At 43.2% G+C, this 12,522-nt stretch overlaps 1 pseudogene across 1 annotated transcript in view; it reads left to right on the plus strand.

The window, feature by feature from the left end:
* Nucleotides 1–12,522, plus strand: part of LOC306960433 — a 33,207-nt pseudogene continuing 20,685 nt past the window's right edge. The window contains exon 1 of the transcript in view: nucleotides 1–1,162. The product of the transcript in view is annotated as an uncharacterized misc_RNA (transcript). The remainder of the gene's footprint in view (nucleotides 1,163–12,522) is intronic.

The raw sequence follows: 12,522 nt of genomic DNA on the forward strand, positions 1-12,522 counted from the left end.
ATGGCTCTACTCACCTCCACGCCCAGTTGTGGTGACTGTGCCGGTTTGAGCCAAAAAGTTGCTGACCTGGAGAACCGGATTTCAATACTGTTTAAAATCCACGAGGAGAGGGACTCCGTGATCATCGTGGGCAAAACCCAATCCAGTCCCACCAGTGCGCAGCTCGCTGACACGGCGCATTCTTTCGGGAACGTCTCCGACCACCAGTCCAACGCCTCAGCTAGTCCACAGCAGCCCCCGTCCGGTCCCGGTACTGTCTCTGGCAGCGAGAACTGCTGGCTTCAGGCCGGAGCTAAGCCCAAAGGACCGAGAAGTTCGACTCCACGGATGTCGGACGAGTGGACAAACATCCCATCCAGAACTGGTCGTCCAAAGTCTGGCCCCCATGACACCGAAGGCCTAGCGCTGGGAAATAGATTCAGCGTCCTGGACACTGAGAATTATCCTCCTCTGCCCTCTCGTCACATCTCAGCGCAGCCAGGCCTCACTCAGTCTGGGCCCCCCCCTCCAGGATTTTCGGCCTGCGGTGGACCCCCAGCGTCGGTCAGACGTCGCGGTAGTCTACACTACACCGCAGCTCCTGGCTACAGGCACGGATCACCACCTCCACTGGGCATACTGCACGACGGTGGGTTCCCGGACCTGGGCTGCCCGCAACCAGCATGCGAGTGCGCAGCGCAGACAAATCCCGGAGACCGCGGCGCATCCTTGCCCATCTCGAGTCCAAGCACTGGCGATGGGCCAGGGGGCTCCACCGCTCCCTCCTCGTGCACGCCGGGACCGAGTGCCCGGGGTGGGCGAGGGGCTTCCTCCACCGCCCCCTCGCACGCGCCGTGCCATAGCGTTCGTAGTATGCGAGGGGGTAAGTCTGCTGCTCCGCCTGGGCGCAGGACGAGCCGCAGGGCTCGACCTGAGTCTAGGCGTTCCTCCGCTGTGAATGTGGGTCAGACCCGGAGCCGGTCTCATGCCGCGGCAAACCCAGAGAACATCCTCACGCCTGATCCATCTGTCCTTGTGCTGGGAACGTCCATGGTCCGCCACGTGAGAGTGATTACTGGCTACACCTCCTGCCACCCAGGTGCTCTCGTGGTGGATATCAAGAACTCCGCCCCAAATATCCTCCACAATCACCCTTCAGTCTCCACAGTTGTAATTCATGCCGGTACCAATGATCTCAAACTTCAGCAGTCAGAAAAACTAAACCAGGACTTCATTTCACTCATAAACACCATCAAAAACAACAATAAAACCTGCATCGTCTCTGGACCCTTTTCTGCACCCCGTTTTGGTGATGGACAATTCAGCAGGATTAGGCTCCTCCACCTGTTTTTAAAGAAATATTGCACAGACAATAGCATCCCATATGTGGACAATTTTTTAACCTTTTTTAACAGGCCCGAACTTATCAGACCAGACAGACTCCACCCCAACCTTCATGGATCCCGCCTCCTCTCACAGAACATTGAACTCACAATAGAAGCATCATGAAGGTCTCCCTCCACACCCACCATAATGAACATCCCGGTTTTAATCAGCAGAGAGCGGACTAAAGGTAAAACTATCTTTCATTCCATTAAGGTCAATAACCTCAGACCCATTTCCATATCACAACCACAAAATACCTCTGTAAATTTTCAGTCCCCCACCACATTAAACATGGCTCTTTTAAATGTCCGCTCTCTGCTGAACAAGTCTTTTATTGTGAATGATTTGATTTTAGACAAGAAGCTTGATTGTTTGTTTTTAACTGAGACCTGGCTGGGTGCAGATGTGAACACTGTTCTCACGGAGGCCTCTCCACCTAATTTTAGCAGTGCATTTTCAGTTAGACATGGTAAAAGGGGAGGTGGCACTGCATCAATAACTTCTAATACTCTTGCCACCAAACCTGTTTTATTTGAGCATTTTAACACTTTTGAATACCATGCTGTCGTTTTTAGTAATCCTCCAATTTTAGCCGTCACTATTTATAGACCACCAAAGAAATGTACAGCTTTTAACACTGAATTTGCAGAGTTTTTATCTATTATTCATAACTCATACGAGATGATTATTTTAACTGGTGATTTTAATCTACACATAGATAATCTTTTAGATCCGGTGGCAACCGAGTTTTTAAATGTTCTTAACTATATGGATTTTACCCAACACGTCACGCAGCCAACTCACGACAGAGGACACAGTCTGGACCTGGTCATCACGTATGGCCTGTCCACGGCTGTGTCCTCTTTCGTTGACTTGGCTGTCTCTGACCACTACTGTGTGTTTTTTAATGTCACCGGTTTTATTCAACGGGAGACCTCGGTGAGAACTGTCAGGAAACGTTATCTTACCCCTGAAGTGGCTGCAAATTTTATTGATGTTTTAGAGAAATGTCCTCCTCTTGTTTTACCTGCTCCCCCTGATTTTATTGTTGAAAATTTTAACAGCAAATTACAGTTCGCCCTGGACACAGTTGCTCCACTTAAAACAAAAAACATTAACATAAAACACATTCCTCCATGGAGAAATGAAGAACTTAAAAAACTTAAACGTAAATGCAGGGTGGCGGAGAGGAGATGGAGGAAGGACAAAATAACTATACATTTTCAAATATTCTCTGAGCATCAAAAAATATACAACAACGCAATAAGAAACGCACGCAATAACTACTTTTCAAACCTAATCAGTATCCATAAAAATAACCCCAAAATTTTATTTTCCACCATCAACCATTTATTCAACCCGGAATTTAACAAAACCCATTTTAAAGTGTCTGACTCCCTTTGCGACGCGTTTGCAGACCACTTCGTGGGGAAGGTGGACACTATCAGATGTAATATTTTATCCTCCCAAAATAACATGGTTTTAATTGCATCTGGGTGTCTGCCTTCAGAGGAAACACTGGACAGTTTTGTCCTGGTTAATGCTGAGATGCTTGATAAAGTTTTCTCCTCAGTGAGGCCCACCACATGTCTTTTAGACCCGGTCCCAACGCCGTTTTTTAAAACATTTTATGGATCTTTTAGAGACGAGCTTTTAAACATGATGAATTGCTCTCTTCAGACAGGGGTCTTCCCTGCTGCCTTTAAAGGGGCGGTGGTGAGGCCCCTGCTGAAGAAGAGCAATTTGGATTTTAATGACCTGAACAATTTCAGGCCGGTATCCAACTTACCATTTTTAAGCAAAATTTTAGAAAAACGTGTTTTTAATCAACTTAGTGATTTTATTACCGCACAAAATGTCCTTGAAAAATTTCAGTCTGGCTTTAGGGTAAACCACAGCACCGAGACGGCCCTTTTAAAGATTTTAAACGATTTTAGATTAAATTATGATTCTAAAAAGTTGACCGTGCTGGTTCTTCTGGATTTGAGCGCTGCTTTTGATACAGTCGACCACACTATTCTTTTAACTCGTTTAAAACACATGGGCCTCTCTGGTGCTGTACACAAATGGTTTACTTCCTACCTCACAGACAGGACATTCATGGTAAGTGTGGATACCTGCTCCTCTAAAGTCCATAAAATCACATGTGGTGTGCCCCAGGGTTCGATTTTAGGCCCAGTGCTTTTTAACCTGTATATGCTCCCTCTTGGTGATGTCATCAGGAGACATGGAGTCAACTTTCACAGTTATGCTGATGATACACAGTTATACATCTCCATGTCTCCTGATGACACCAGGCCAATGGATGCACTTTTTAACTGCATTTTAGATATTAAATCCTGGATGGCAGAAAACTTTCTCCAGCTTAACCAGGACAAAACTGAAGTTTTAGTCATCGGTCCTGAGGCCCAGAGAGAGAAACTTTTACCCAAACTGCAGTCATTGTCTTTTAATCCTTCCTCACAGGTGAAAAACCTGGGCGTGATCTTTGACTCTGAGCTGACTTTTATTCCACACATTAAGAATATCACAAAGATAGGTTTTTACCATCTAAAGAACATAGCCAGAGTCCGCCCCATTCTCTCTCGGGCCAACACGGAGACGCTAATGCATGCTTTTATCACCAGTCGTATCGACTACTGTAATGCCCTGCTTTCTGGTCTTCCCAAAAAGAGTATCTCAGGTTTGCAACTTTTGCAAAACTCAGCAGCTCATGTCCTGACGAAGACCAGGAGGCGGGACCACATTACACCGGTTTTAGAATCGCTGCATTGGCTCCCCGTGTGTTTCAGGATCGATTTTAAAGTTCTTTTAATGGTTTTTAAATGTCTTAATGGTCTTGGTCCTTCTTATCTCTCAGAACTGCTTTTACCTTATGAACCTTCACGGCCCCTTCGCTCCTCTGGCAGAGGTCTCCTTGTTATTCCTAAAGTCAACAAAAAGACTTATGGCGAGGCGTCTTTCCAGTATTACGGCCCTCGCCTCTGGAACGACCTGCCGGAGGAGCTCAGGGCTGCAGAGAACGTTCATGTTTTTAAGAGCAGGCTCAAGACCTACCTTTTTAGCTTAGCTTTTAGCTGATTTCTACTTACTTATTTTTTCAGTTATTTTTATTATTATTTATGTTTATAATTATCTTATTATACTAGTTTTTAGTTAGTTTTATATATATGTTTATTTTATTTTATTTATTATTATTTTTATTTTTATTTTTATTTTTATTTTTATTTTTATTTATTTTATGTATATATTTGTATATTGCATTTTTGCATTTTTAGAATTTCCAGTGTTTCCTCTGAGGGAGCCCTCTGCCCCGGGAGCGGTGGTCGGCTGTGGCTGTGTGGGCACTGTCCTCTGGGTGCCCGGATGGAGGTGTGGTGCTTCTGCTGCACCTCCGCTGGGTGTCCGGTGGTGGTGCCCTGTGGCTGTGGCTGATGTACCGCTCCTGGTGCAGACGGCTCCTCTGATGGCATTTCCTTACCTGGTTCATCTGTACCCAGACTCAGCATTACGTCCATTATCTCATCGTGTATGTGTGTGTGTGTGGCTGCGTGTGTGCGTGTGGCTGTGTGTGTGTGCCTGCGTGTGTGTATGTGGCTATGGGGAGGGGGGTGGGGTGAGCAGTGTTGTTGTCTGTTTGGAAGAGTGGGTGGTTGGGTGGGCGGGAACTGCTTTTAATCTGTAAAGCACTTTGTGTTACAACTCTGTATGAAAAGCGCTTTATAAATAAAGTTTTGATTGATTGATTGGTCTTTGGTGTAGGAGGGCTTTGACACTTTCACTTTTCTTGACGGCGCAAGAGTGACGCCAGGCTGGGTGTGAGGCAGAGGTGAGAGCAGGTTTGGGCGAGAGAGAGCGGGGACGGTCACAAGGGGCAGCGCGCGCGAGGCTTGCAAGGGTCGAGAGCGAGCGGGGGTGGTCGCAAGCGGGGAGTGGGCCAGGGGCAAGGGCCTTTAACGCCGCGCGCGGCTTTAATTTTCTATTATATTCATCTTATTTGCACTAATTGTGCCAAATATTCTCTCTAATTTAATAAATCCCATAGATGTGCCCTTATATTATTGTTTTATGCTTTTTTTTGCAAAAAATAGCACCTTTGTGTCATTTTGTATTGTTAATTTACATAATTTTTCATTAATAAAAAGTCTGTAAAGACCATTTATGTAATCCACCTTTATGACTAAATTACATGGTGTGTCTGAAAATGGAAAATATGAACATTTCAAAAATTGGAAAGCAAAGTGCTAGAAGGATCAATTGCTTCTATCAAAACATGAAAATGTGTTTTTATGGTCAAAGTAGTCCTAAAATGTAAAAAACACAGTTTGGCACTGCGGCACCGAATAGCCCTATTACATACAAAAACACCCATAGCACCCAAACCCCTTGCTTCAGAGATTAGCTGCTTTACACAGATGTTGTCCCCAAGGTGTACAACAAGTGTAGGGAATTTCACATGATTACAGCGAAGAATACCAGAGCATTGGCAGCTAGAATTTGGGAATTTCTTTCCGAGAGAAACGAAACAAATATTAGACATTTTAGAACAGCTGTAGTTTAAGTTGTGCTGGTTTTGCTGTGTTCATAGTTATATGAAAAGAAAGTAGAAGTCCACCTCTTTCAAATGAAGTATCATATAAGCATATTGACGGTAAGATCATTGTTTAAGTGCTAATGGCATTTGGGTATGTACAACTTTTGTACACAGTCCAAAATTAGGCGGCAGGTAGAGATTGGTCCTTCTTTTTGACAAGCTTTTTAATCCCTTTATTGATTGATGGTTTATCTCCTTTTTTTGTTTTATGTGATTTTACAATTTTTATTTTACAACCTTAGGACATTTTCTGTGAAAGAATGATTTGCTCCGTTGACGTCATTTACATAAACTATTTCCTCTTGGGCTGTTAATGATCTGTTTCTTCTTGCCGTTGTAGTAATCTAAATATTGACTAAATGGGTAGATGATCACTAATGTCTGTCATCAAAATCCCGCACATAACAATGTCTTCATTCATATTTGTAAATATATTGTCCATCACAGTGGAACTTTGACTTGTTATTTTGGTTTGTTTTGTGATTAAATGGAATGAGCCCATGCTGTTCATTGAGTAAAAAATAAAAATTAAACCAAACTAACATATTTTTGGGAAAAAAATCGAGATATCACTTTTTTTTTTTAAAAGAATGTATTTGTATATGCGTCTGTGGCAGAACCATGTAATCTCTGATACTCAAAATCACCACAGCACGTTCAGTGGTCGCCTGCTGTTCCCCATGTGAGACTCTGTTTCGCTGTTTTTAACCACTCAGGATGTGGCGTTCATGACCAGCTCTTTAGAACAGCTCTTTAACATCACAGACCTGGATCAGTGTGTTATAAAAATGAGCTGTGCATATTTAAGAAACAAATAACGATGTGAGCAACAATATATGTTATGAAATAGTGATGATAAAAGGTTTTAATAAAAGGTTTAATCATTGGTTATTGAGAAGTTTTGTGTTTTAGAAACTTATAATAGGCTTGTTGTTGAAGTACTTTGGTACATATAATCACTATACTCACTTGTTGAATGTTATAATGAAAGATAGACTGTGGTGAAAATAGAACGTGAACGGTAATTTATTGAAGGGGGGGCAATATGGTGGGTTTTTCCCAAACCATCGTCAGAACTCCACTCCAACCGTTACATTCACTGCAAATTAAACAGTTTGTGCAAATCAATCACAAAAGCTTCTAGTTAAACATGTTGTTGTTGGTGTTTTGTTGTTTTTTTTGTTTCAACTGGGCCACACTCAGTAGAGGTCGGATATATAACTATGCATTTTAATTAAATATGCTCAAAGTAAAGCACAGACTTCATCACAGCTTTCTATTCATGGATTTTCATTTATTTTATACATATATTCAATAAAAAAAAATATTATTATTATTATATTTTTAGAATTTGCAGCGGGCCAATTAAAAGTGGGCCACGGGGCCGTAGTTTGGACACCTCTGCTCTGTTGGTCGCTAATGCTAAACCCTGTTAGCCGCTAATTCTAAACTATTTGCTGCTCATGCTAAACATGTGTTGGCAGCTGATGGGTTTTGTTTTGAACATGGCGCCGACTGAGGGCGACGCGCTACGAGCCTCTCGCTGTTTTTAGTCTCAGTCCTGCTAATCAGTTTGTTTTCGCTGCCACCGGCCTCCTTAATTACATCTGACCGTCAAACTCTTCTGGACATCAGAGAACATGTCCACGAGTTTCCGAGTTCGGAGATTTTCCAGCAGACGTTGTGAAAACACCGTGGCAAAAAAGAAAACGCCGTGGACTCCTGGCGAGGCTGAGACAGCGCCCCCCCTGGCCTCCTACCCCCAGCGTGTTATTAGTCAACATTTAATCTACTGGCAACAAGATGGATGAACTTTGCTGTCGGGTCTGTGCCCAGCGGGAAATACAGAACTGTTGCGTGCTTTTTTTTCCGGAAACGTGGTTAACACCGGGCCCGGCAGACAATGCAATACAGCAAGGCAACTTTATTCATACCGCGCATTTCGTACACAAGGCAACTCAATGCGGCGATGCCAATGTGGTTTCAGACTATGTTAAATTTTGTGTGGACTTGTGCATTCCAATGCACGCTATTCGTTCGTTCCCTAATCAGCAACCGTGGTTTAACAGTGACGTGAGGCTAAAGCTGAAGGAGAGAGATTCGGCTTTTAAATCGTGCGATCCTGAGCGCTATAAGTCAGCTAGATACAGGCTCAGGAAGGCTATTACATCTCCTAAAAATGACCAGAGGGACAAACTGGAGGAGCATGGTCAGCAGTGTGAGTCAAGGCGCTTATGGAGGTCCTGCAAGAGGTTACACATTACAAGGCCAGTCCTACAAGCATTACAGTCACTTCAGCTTCATTCCAAGATGAACTGAACACCTACTCTCACCATGAGCGTGTAGTGGACTCATCTCAAATGGAGCTCCTTCCAACTGAGGACTTGGGTTTGCACTGAGGGTCAGGACTTAAAATCTCAACAATTATTCCATCAATCCTTGTAACTAAGCTAAAAGCCCTTGGTCTTGGCTCTTCCGTCTGTAAGTGGATGCAAGATTTCCTGACAGGACGGCCACTGACTGTGAGGGTGGGCCACACTTATTCATCTTCTGTGGTTTTAAACATCGGGGCGCCACAAGGATGCTGTCTTAGTCGCTTATTGTATAGTCTGTGTACTTATGACTGTGTGGCATCCCACAAACAGCATTTTTAAATTTGCAGACGATATCACGATCATAGGTTTGATTTCTGACAACAATAAGCTGCACTACAGGGACGAAGTGAGCTCCCTGATCACATGGTGCAGACAAAACAATCTCTCCCCGAATATAGAAGAAACAAAAGAGCTCATTATAGACGAAGAAGCAGAAATCACCTCACTCGCCTGTCCACGTTAATAGAACTCCTGTGTAAATGTACCTGACTCCTCCCACCTCTGCCCCTTTCAAACGCACCAGTCTAATCACTCACTGACTTTTATTACTGCGGCGTCACCTGAGGCGGAGCTGCTCTTTGCTCCTGGTCGGGCAGGTTTCTTTAGAGTCACACACGGGACGGAGAGGAGCCACGGAGGATCTGACTGACACAGGACCACGGCTTTAGGGCCACACGCACCCATCCAGAGGGCCCTAGCTCCAGAGGGCCCCAGCTCCAGAGGGCCCTAGCTCCAGAGGGCTCCAGCTCCAGAGGGTCCCAGCTCCAGAGGGCCCCAGCCCCAGTGAGTTCTGTGACTGATTTCAATCCCACATTCAGGATTCAGGGGTTTGTGTGGGCAGGGTCACTGTGAGTCAGACATAAGTTAGATAATCACATAAATAAAGTCTGTTTCCTTCATTTGACTTTGACTTTTTCAACACAAAGTCCTTTAATAATTTATTTTACATGTTTAACAGAGTCATATTATTTTAGACAATACCACACATTAGTAGGAAATCCATTGTTGGGTCAGAATCGTTTGCCCATATGTCAGAGACAGTAATGAGTTCGATTTACTGTTATTTTTAGTTTGTTTTAGCGTCGACTTCTACAGGTGTAATATTAATATTATGAGCTGGGGTCGAACTCTAACCTCATAAACCTGAATAAAACAATAAAGTGGTGCAGTTTTACGGCGGTGTTTACAGTAAAGACGTGGGACTGTGATCCTTCAGAGGCTGGTGAAGGTTAATGATTCATCTTTATTATTGGATTATCGATTATGGAACAGGTCGCTTTGAATGAGGCCATTTCCCCGATGCTGTGGGCAGTGGGTTCATCCACAACAGCTTTAATTACGGAGTTTAGGAAATCTCTCGTTTGAGCAGCGAAGAATTTATTTTTTCATGTATTGAAGCCACATCGATCCTGTTTACAAAGTGTTAAACATGTAACAGTTTTTCTTTATTGCTAATAATTTCTTGTTCCTTTAAATTAACACAGTGACTGCAAGTGTCTGGTTAGAGGAATGTGGAAGTCGTTAATGCATAACCCCTATAGATGCATGATTGGAGGGTCTTCATCTCCCCCTGGCAGAGCCGTGGGAACTTATTTTGGTTAGGCAGTTTTGAGGGACAAGATTGCCGCCAAAACCACTTTTTTTTCTGTGCTTGCGAATGCCACGAATCAACATTCGTGGCCGAGGATCACGAATGGGTGGAATTTGATGATTCGGGGCAGCGGTTTCACGCACCGCCACAAACTGTTGCGACCTGTTACTGCGTGTTGCGATTAATGACATGAATTAGTACGCGTGGTCACGAATATGCGTCCCGCGCTGTTGCGGGTTATTGGGAATTGTTGCGTTCTGTCAAAAAATATGTCAAGAATTGGCCGAATGTGGACAAGATCGCCTGCCGCGCACACCGGGTTGGAGGCTCCCAGTGAGGAACATGATCTGTCAGAAAAAGACACGTCCAACAGAAAGAGCTGGATCCAAGAAAGGAACAAATGTGAAAAGACTGGAGCAGCTTTTTGTTTCCATCACTGGGCCCTCGTTTTACATTTATGACATGATCTGTCACACTTTCATGAACAAATGATGGAAAACTCCTGTACGACTGAGAGCTCACACAAACACATCACACTCTTTGGCTGAACTCATATAGTTGAGTTAGTCTGTGTGACATTTTGTTATTTCCTCATGATAGAAAACCCCCGGACTCTTTTAAATAGATATTTGTGTCTGTGTTCACTAAATGTTCTGCTCTGGTTGATCTTTTATCACAGACTGTCTTCCTGATCTAATCTTCATGACCATAGATTCATAAAGTGTTTACATTCACCTTTCATTTTGATTCTTAGTTTCCCTCAGTCTCAGAGTGAGTCAGAGCTGGACACACGATGGAGGAGAGAGAGTTCAGCGACGACGGAGCCTCGACCTCTAAAACCACTGACCCCAAAGCTCAGAGGTGAGATCCACCACTGCCCTTTATACCAGAGTCTCTAACTCTGTTCTTTATAGCAGAGTCTCTAACTCTGTTCTTTATATCAGAGTCCCTAACTCTGTCCTTTATATCAGACTCTCTAACTCTGTCCTTTATATCAGAGTCTCTAACTCTGTCCTTTATATCAGAGTCTCTAACTCTGTTCTTTATATCAGAGTCTCTAACTCTGTCCTTTATGTCAGAGTCTCTAACTCTGTTCTTTTTGTCAGCTATTAAAAAACCCAAATTAAATTAAACCCACATTAAATCAATAAAAACAAGATTTTAAACAGATAAAACTACAATCCTGCATATATACTTAGTCGATTTACTTGAATGACTGCCTTAATGTGGTTGCGTGGCATGGATGTTCTCAGCCTGTGGTTCTGCTGAGATGTTATGAAGACCAGGATGCTTCAGAGGAATCTGACATTTGAAGCCCATGTCCAGGATCTGTCTGTGTGTGGAGGCTCTTTTTTGGTATTAATACACCTTGAACTTTTGCACATTTTATCATGCCTACAACCATAATCATAAAGATCTTTTTTTTTAATGTTTTGCTGAAAGTTCATACACAACTGTGAAGTGTGTTACGCCCCACTTTTCACTTTTCTATTTTTTGAAAAACAACAGAATCATGTATCATTTTGCTTTCACTTCACAGGTGTCTGTTACTTGTTATAAAATCAGTTCAGGGTTGTAAACATGACAAAATGTATTTGGAGAACCTGTGAACATATGAAGCAAACCTCTCTGGATATTTTTAAGCAGAGAAATTGGCCTCTAAACTTTGGAGCAGTTCTCACCTCTCTGCTGCTGCTGCGCATGACACTAGGGCTCATTTACATCTCATTTAAAAAAGCCACACCAGCTCCCCCTGTAAAGCTGTAAAGCACAGGGGGGAGAAAAGGCAAAAAGCAAGTAACATGTGCCATCAAAGAAAAAAAAAAGACTAGCAAACAAGTAATGTATAAATAAATGTTTCTCATGAATCCACTTCCCATAGAGCCTATACCTCTACAGCAACACAGTGACAACGAGCAACATTATCCCAACACACACACATGTGACCAGAGGGAAAGAAGACGCACACACGGTCAATAGTGCCGTGGACAATGACTACGTTATATTATCCTTAACCTGCACACCTTACGACCAAAAACAAAACACAAACAAATCCAACCCACTGAACACACCACGTTAGCTACAGCACAACAATGGCCTCATCAATATTACAGCCCTCGCCTCTGGAAGGACCTGAGGAGGAGCTCAGGGCTGCAGAGAACGTTCATGTTTTTAAGAGCAGGCTCGAGACCCACCTTTATAGCTTAGCTTTTAACTGACAAATCTATTTATTTAATCCTAATATATAAAATATATATATATGGGAGGTTGTGCCAGGCGTATTATTTTAAATATCGTAATTTGTAAAGCACTTTGTGATGCCTTTCGGTATGAAAAGCGCTTTATAAATAAAGTTTGATTGATTGATTGATCAAAAAGCAAACCCACGATGGCACAACGGCCACCAGAGAAAATAAACAAACTTTCACTCACCCGTCTAAGTAACCTTTGCGTGACTTCCGCTCAGCAAACTCGTCCACGATTGTGATCAAATCCATTTTTGTTGCTCAGTTTTTTTCAGTGTAGAGTTATGCAAATCCACACTACATCCTTCTGTCTTAAAACACGCTCTGAAGACAAGGAGTTGGCTCCGGAAA

The sequence above is a fragment of the Gobius niger genome (genome assembly GCF_951799975.1).
Source record: "Gobius niger genome assembly, chromosome: 3".
In the NCBI taxonomy this organism is placed as follows: Eukaryota; Metazoa; Chordata; class Actinopteri; order Gobiiformes; family Gobiidae; genus Gobius; species Gobius niger.